Here is a 7,500-nt window from a genome sequence, read left to right on the forward strand (position 1 = left end):
CAGGTGGAGGAGGAGGAGGAGTGCGAGTTTGTGAGAGAAGGAAGGAGGAGGAATAGGAATGGGAGTAAGAGAGGAAAAGAAGAGGTAGGAATGCAAGATGCTGGAGGGAGAAATGCAAGAAAGAAGAAAGGTGAAAGATTGAAGGGAGATAAATGAAGGAGATTTGAGATGGTAGAGAGAGCAGGAATAGGGAAGTGATGAGATGAAGGAAGAGATATTTAAGGAACAGGGAAGGGGCCAGTAGATGAAGGAAAAGATAATTGGAATAGGTAATAGGAAAAACAAAAAAAGATCGTTAATTTAGGAAGAAAAAGAGGAAAAGAGGAAAAGATGTAGAACGAGAAGGAAAAGGAAAGGGACAAAAGGTAATCGAAATAGGTGATGAGAAAAAGAATAAAGAATAATTGAGGAGGAAAAAGAGGAGAAGAGGAAAAGATATAAAAGGAGAAAGAAATCTAGAGGCAAAGAAATGACCCTGAGGAAGAAATGGGTACAGGGGAGAGAATTTCGGGCATAGGAAGCGGGCCAGGTGTGGGGGGGAAGGTACCGCGTAGTAGAAGAGACGAGCTGCAGGTGAGGGGACTGTGGTGGGGGTGGGTGAGGGTTGGGAAGGAGGAGTGTGGAGGAGGTGGTCCTAGCTACCACACCTGGGCTTGCTGCTGAAACTTACCTCCGGCCATTTACCCGCTCACTTACTGAAGGCACCCAGCTGCGCCGCCCTTATCTCCTCCTCCTCCTCCTCCTCCTCCTCCTCCTCCTCCAGGTTATCTCACCCCTACCCCCTTCCTTTCCTCCACTGCTTCTTGTTTACTATTTCCCTCCTATCTTCTGACGGGAGGTACTTTTAACTCATTACACCTCTCTCTCTCTCTCTCTCTCTCTCTCTCTCTCTCTCTCTCTCTCTCTCTCTCTCTCTCTCTCTCTCTCTCTCTCTCTTCGCTCGTCGCCACTTCCCCGCACCGTCCGTACGTAGACAGAAAAGTTTCCCTTCGTAATGTAATAACAAATCAAAGTTTTCTATCAACTTATTTCTCCAGCATTTCTTCCCGTTTTCCTTTCCTGTTCCGCCACGGGGAAGGAATCGACAGAAAACTTGAAATCTGAAAAGGGAATGAAGTCGGTCGGCCGGTCACGTGTCTAGGCGGAGAGTGGGTTGGGGGTACTGGGAGACTGGGGGGAAGGATAGAGCAAGAGAGAGAGAGAGAGAGAGAGAGAAGGGGGCGAAAGTTTGCGATGGAGGAATGGATGTTGAACGAAGGGAAGTGAATAGAGATGAAGAAAGGTGAAGGAAAAGAGAAAAGGAAGAGAAGATGGAGAAAGAGTGAAGATAGGAGAGAGAGAGAAAAGAGAAGAGAAGAGGAAATGAGGGGAAAATGATGAAAGGTGAAAGAGAAGAGGGAAGGAAGATTAAGGAAGGGGAGGAAGAGAAGATGGATAAAGAGAGAGAGAGAAAAAAGGCGAAGAAGGGAAGGTGAGAAGAAAAGGCAAGAGGAGGAGGAAGGAAAGGAGAAAAGTAAGAAATGGAGAAAAAGGAAAAAGGAGAAGGAATAGGAAGAGAACCATTAGATGAGGAGGAACGGGGAGTGGGAAAAGGTAAGAAGGAGGAAGAGAAAAACTGGAGAGGAAGAGGAGGAAAACGATGAAGAAGAAGAAGAGGAGGAGGAGGAGGAGGAGGAGGAGGAGGAAGATCTCTCACATAGCAAAAGCGTTGAAGGAAGTGAGGTGAGAGTTGATTCAAGACAGGTAGAGAGGAAGAGGAAGAGGAAGAGGAAGACGCTCTTACATCGCCAATTATGGAGGTTTCGAGGAAGAGAGTTTGGAGAAGGAGGGGAGGGGAGATGAGCGAAGAGGTGGGGAATGTGGGTGAGGGGAAGGAGTGAGGGCAGCTGTGGGGAATGTCAAGAAGAGGTTAGATTCCTTGAAGAGTTACCTAAATCTCTCTCTCTCTCTCTCTCTCTCTCTCTCTCTCTCTCTCTCTCTCTCTCTCTCAGTAACTTTTCTCTTCCTACTTTTATTGTTCCTGCTTCATATCCTCCTCCTCCTCCTCCTCCTCCTCCTCCTCCTCCTCCAGCTCTTCTTCCTCCCTTCCCCGCCTCTCGCGCTTACTGTTACCCCTCCTCTTCCTTCTCCTACTTTAACTTCATCGCCATTCCCTCCTCCTCCTCCTCCTCCTCCTCCTCCTCCTCCTCCTCCTCCTCCTCCTCCTCCTCCTCCTATTGTAGTACTCATATAGTTCCATCTCTCCCTTCTCCCCTCATTCTCTCTTCTCTCCCCTTCTCAGAACTCCTTACCACTCTGCCTTTTTTCCCTCTCTCCCCTCTACTTGCCTCCCCTCACTTCCCTCTCCCTCCGAGGTGAGCGGAACACACTGTCTTCCTCACCTCTCCCCTCCACACTTCTCATCATCTCTTCTCTTCTTCTCTCTTTCTTCTTCTGTTCCTCCTTTCCTTCTCTCTCTTTTGTTCTTCTTCTCCTTCCTTCTACATCATTTTTTTTTATTCTTAATTTTGTTTTCGTCTGTTTATTTCATTTTTATTTTATTTTTCTCCTTTTTTCTGTTTTATTGTTGTTTGGTTGAGTTTTGTCTTTTTTCTTTTTTCTTTTTAGTTTTGTTGAAATCTTGTTGAAATTTCTCTCTCTCTCTCTCTCTCTCTCTCTCTCTCTCTCTCTCTCTCTCTCTCTCTCTCTCTCTCTCTCTCTCTCTCTCTCTCTCTCTCTCTCTCTCTCTCTCTCTCTCTCTCTCTCTCTCTCTCTCTCTCTCTCTCTCTCCTTACATCGCATTCACCTTCAATTTCCTTTCCCTTACACACCGTTGGACACATTCACGCTTCTCTCTTTCTCCTCGCCTCATAAACAGTTGTCACACACACACACACACACACACACACACACACACACACACACACACACACACACACACACACACACACACACACACACACACACACACACTTCCTCTTCGTGTGTTTGCTTCTTATTATTGTTTGTCTTCCTTATCTCCTCCCTATTCGTTCTCTCTCTCTCTCTCTCTCTCTCTCTCTCTCTCTCTCTCTCTCTCTCTCTCTCTCTCTCTCTCTCTCTCTCTCTCTCTCTCTCGTCTTTGTTCTTTCCGTGTTGTGTTTGTGTTTTTTTTCTTTATTTTCTTTGCTTTATTCTTTCTTTTGTATTATCTTCCTAACTCCCTCGTTTTCTTTGTGTTTTTTTCTTTCTTTTTTTTTCTCTCTCTCTCCCTTTCCTTGTTTATTTTCTTCTCGCTCTCTTCCTTTTTCCTTTTCCCTTGTCTTTATCGTGTCTTCCTCTTTCCTTTCTCTTTTCTCTAATTGGATTATTTTCTTTCTGGATTTCCTTTCTTTTCTTGTTCATTTCCGCCTTTGTCTTGTTTATTTGGGGGTTTTATATCGTTTTATTGGTCGTGTGTGTGTGTGTGTGTGTGTGTGTGTGTGTGTGTGTGTGTGTGTGTGTGTGTGTGTGTGTGTGTGTGTGTGCTTGAGAAGATGAAAGCGATCTCGACCTTGTACTGAATTGATCTTTGGCTAACCTGTTTCCCTTACCAGTCCTTCCTCTTCCTCCTCCTCCTCTTCCTCCTCCTCCTCCTCCTCCTCCTCCTCCTCCTCCTCCTCCTCCTCTCATCTCCATATCTTCCTTCACTGAGTTTATTCTATTCATGTATTTATATCCTCATCCATTAACGTATTTACATTTTATCATATTTCTTATTATCATTATTATCATCATTATCCTTATTATTAGTAGTATTTATGTTAATCTCTCTTTTTTCTTCTGCAGGTAAGAAATCATTGGAGGCTGTGACGCAGAGGAAGAAAAGGAACGGGAAGAGGAGGTAAGATGGGCGAATAGAGGAGGAGGAGGAGGAGGAATAGAATAACAAACGCCGAAAGGAATGAGAATAATGGAAAGGAGGAGGAAAGGGAAGAGGAGGGAAGCAAAGGAACATTTCATTGAGGATGATGTTTGCCTTTGTTCATCGTGGAGGGAAGGACGGAAAGAAGAGGAGGAGGAGGAGGAGGAGGAGGAGGAGGAGGAGAATTCAGTTCGGAGGAAGACACGGAAGAGAGGGAGGGAAGGAGGGAGAAATTAATGTTGTGTGATCGGATTACTTGATGTTGTGTGGCAGGAAGAGAGGAAGAGAAGAGAAGAGAAGAGGAGGAAGACAAGAATGCATGGAAAGCACCTCCAGCACCTTCACCACCTCCGTCACCGCCTTCTGCAGTAGACACGCGGCTGGCTGAATGCACAGTGCGGGTGACGTGTATCGGGACTGCAGAAAAGGGACGTCCAGGAGTTGCAGTGGGCAGGAGGAACTGAGATGTGTGTGGCGCCTCTTCTTGAGTCTTGAGGGGAAAGTGTTTACCAAGGACACGCCAAGGAGTTTGTTAGGTCACCGGCTGTTAACTTTTTCAATACCATGACACGTTTTCTTATTGATTTTGCTTACTTTTTGGTGGTTTTATACAGCTTCAGAAACTCATGTGGGGATTAAAGCAGTGAAGACTCTTGCCATGAATCTTGTGACCTCCATAGACCCTTCCTAATGTCAATGAAATCGTCTAATCATACCCAAAACTCAAGGTAGAAATGCGTCCCAGTACTGAAGGGGTTGAGAGCATGAATATGTGAACTCTGATTTGGTAGTTTCGTGAGGTTACATTACAACGGTTACTAATAAATTATGTGCATATCGTCTGGGTTTTTTTGCTGATACTTTGTTGTGACTTGTATTGTTTTCATACCTTTAGGAGCGGAGCATTTCTTACTATTTCCTATTTAAGCCAAGTACAGTAATTTTGCTTGATTTCTGTGGGCCGAAGTTGATGCAGAAATTGGCATCGAACAAAGCGAAATTTTAAGAAGGAATGTTTACGGCAAGCTTAGATTTATTTTATATGATATTAATGTATTTCTTTAAAACCTCACATCCTTCGTGCTACATAACATTAGTAATTCATGAACACAAGACCATTGCCACAGAGAAAACCATACAATATCAATAAACAACAAATGAGAAACAAAGAAATAAAAATAAGCGAAAACCATTATGTGTGGCTGAACAAGCTGTAGCGGCGCACCTTCACCCACACCTCCACCTGGCCGCGGCGCCCAGGTGTGTACCCGCAGGACTCACACTCCGGGACTCCGCACGACTCTTTATGGCGCTGCTGTGCTCCGGGAATGGGGAGTTGGTTAGGGCCGCGTTGTGGGGCGATTTTATGGGGAGTGCCTCGTGGTATTGGTTTACAGGAGGAGGAGGAGGAGGAGGAGGGAAGATAAGTAGGGAGCAGGAATCATATTGGAAGATACAGTAGGAGATCGTGGCGGGCATTGGAGTCTGAGATTTCAAGGTTTTTAAAAGGCTAGCCAGTGTTTCGTATTGTGGTGTAATGCGCGTTGTGGCTGCCGGGAATGTGTGGTTAGCTTGTGGGAATGGCGCTGTTATTTTGTTGTCATTATTGTATTGGCTCGTTGCTTTATTTTTTTTTCTTCTGCTTCTCGTTTTTTAAGTGGTATAGTAATGGTGTGTGTGTGTGTGTGTGTGTGTGTGTGTGTGTGTGTGTGTGTGTGTGTGTGTGTGTGTGTGTGTGTGTGTGCCGCAGTGTTATCTTCCCACTCACGTCTTTCCCTCTTCCTCCTCAGCCCTTCTCTTCCCCACTGCCTCTTCTTGTTTCCTTACCTGTCTCTTACAGTTTACCACAAGACTCAAAGCTACCCACACCACAACAAGGCACTCGAAACCACACTACACCACACCACACCACACCAACTCACACCACACCACCACACCACCTTCACATACCACAGCATACTCACATCAACACTAATACCACAGAACACCACATTACACTACACCACACAGCTGCAGCGCCAACACCAAACCACCCACCACTCGCCCTCCGCTTACCTCCCCTATCCCCGCCCACCTCGGGACTCTGCGGGCGGAGGCGGGAGTGGCGGACGGTAATGAGGGCGGCTGGAGGACTCAAGGCGCGCAGTCAATGAGAAGTCTCCAAAGGCTGCTGCTGGAGGGCCTGCGGGGTTCGGGGGGGGGGGCGGTAGGAGGGGGTGGTACTGGTGGTGGTGGTGGCGGCGGCCCAGGAGAATACAAGGGTGCGTTGGGTTGGGTTGGGTTGGCACTGGTTGGAGTGATGGTGGAAGGCGAAGGAGGTAATGGTGGCCGAGAAGGAGGATTAGAGAGCGAGGGAAGTGGCAGTATTGGAGGGAAGAAATAATGGGGGAAGAGGATAATGGGGAGAGTGTGAAGGGGGATGGCCTGAAGAAGGGGAGAGGAGCCTGACATTTCTTAGGGTCAAATCTTATAATTCCCCGCGATTTCCCGCCTCCTCCCCACCTGACCGTCCTCTCAGGGTCACCGACCTCGCCACCAGCCTCTTGAGGTGCCTCCGCCTCCTCATTTTCGTGTAATGCGAGTGTCGCGGCGCCCCCCAGGGATGGTCGGGGTTTCAAGAAGTGGTGGAGGAAATGTTGGAGGAAGATTGGAAGAAAAGAGGAGGAAGAGGAGGCTGGCTGAAGAACTGGAGGAGGAGGGAGTAAGGGAGGGAGGGAGGGTGCCACATGAACTATGGTCAGGTCTGGTGTAGGAACCCTTGAGAGGCTCGGCGGTGGCGAGGGAGAGGTCGCCGTGTACCGCAGGGAAGAGGGAGGCAGGGAGGCTGGAGAGGATGGGGAGGCTGCGCAGAGGAGAGAAGAGGAAGACGGATGAAAATGAATGAGAAGGTGAACGAAGCTGTTGAGTGAGAAGAAAGTTGTCGGAAGAGAAATATTGAGTTTTGAGAGAGAGAGAGAAAATCTAGGATAAAATTACAGCATGCTGACATGAATAATTCAGCCACGTAACACAGACGCGAACTCAGAAAGAGTATATAAAAAGAATTTACATGTAAAATCAAGATATCTACTTTGAACCTGGGAGTGTTCTAATTAAGCGCCAAAAGTATACCAATCAGGCCCGAAAGACGCAGCGGCGAAAGCCCGAAGGTACGGCAGCAGCAGCAGCAGCAGCAGCCTGGGAGAACATGGGTAGCGGGGATAGGGATAAAAGGATTGGGAGGAGGGACCTCAAGTCCAAAGAAAGCAAGTGTCCAGCTTTAATCTACATAACTTGAAGCTTGATGCCAAGCAACTTCTCTTCCTCGCCCGTCCTCCTCCTCCTCCTCCTCCTCCTCCTCCTCCTCCTCCTCCTCCTCCCTTTCCTTCTCCTCCTCCTCCTCCTCCTCCTCCTTTTTTTCCCGTTCGTTAACGTGATGATGTTCATCATCATCTCCATGGTTTGCTTAGCCACAGATTCCATTTTTTCCGCCACCTCACCCTTGGCCGCCTCACACACTATTCCCTCCTTCGTCCTCGGGTTACTTCCTCAGCTAATATTTATGCCGCGCCCGGCCGCCATCGGCCCTCATCCTCGTCCTCCACAGCGTCGCGGGGATCCCTTCAGAGGGCCGCCCACACGCACACGTTCACACATAC

The sequence above is a fragment of the Portunus trituberculatus genome, chromosome 50 (genome assembly GCF_017591435.1).
Source record: "Portunus trituberculatus isolate SZX2019 chromosome 50, ASM1759143v1, whole genome shotgun sequence".
NCBI classification, from domain to species: Eukaryota; Metazoa; Arthropoda; class Malacostraca; order Decapoda; family Portunidae; genus Portunus; species Portunus trituberculatus.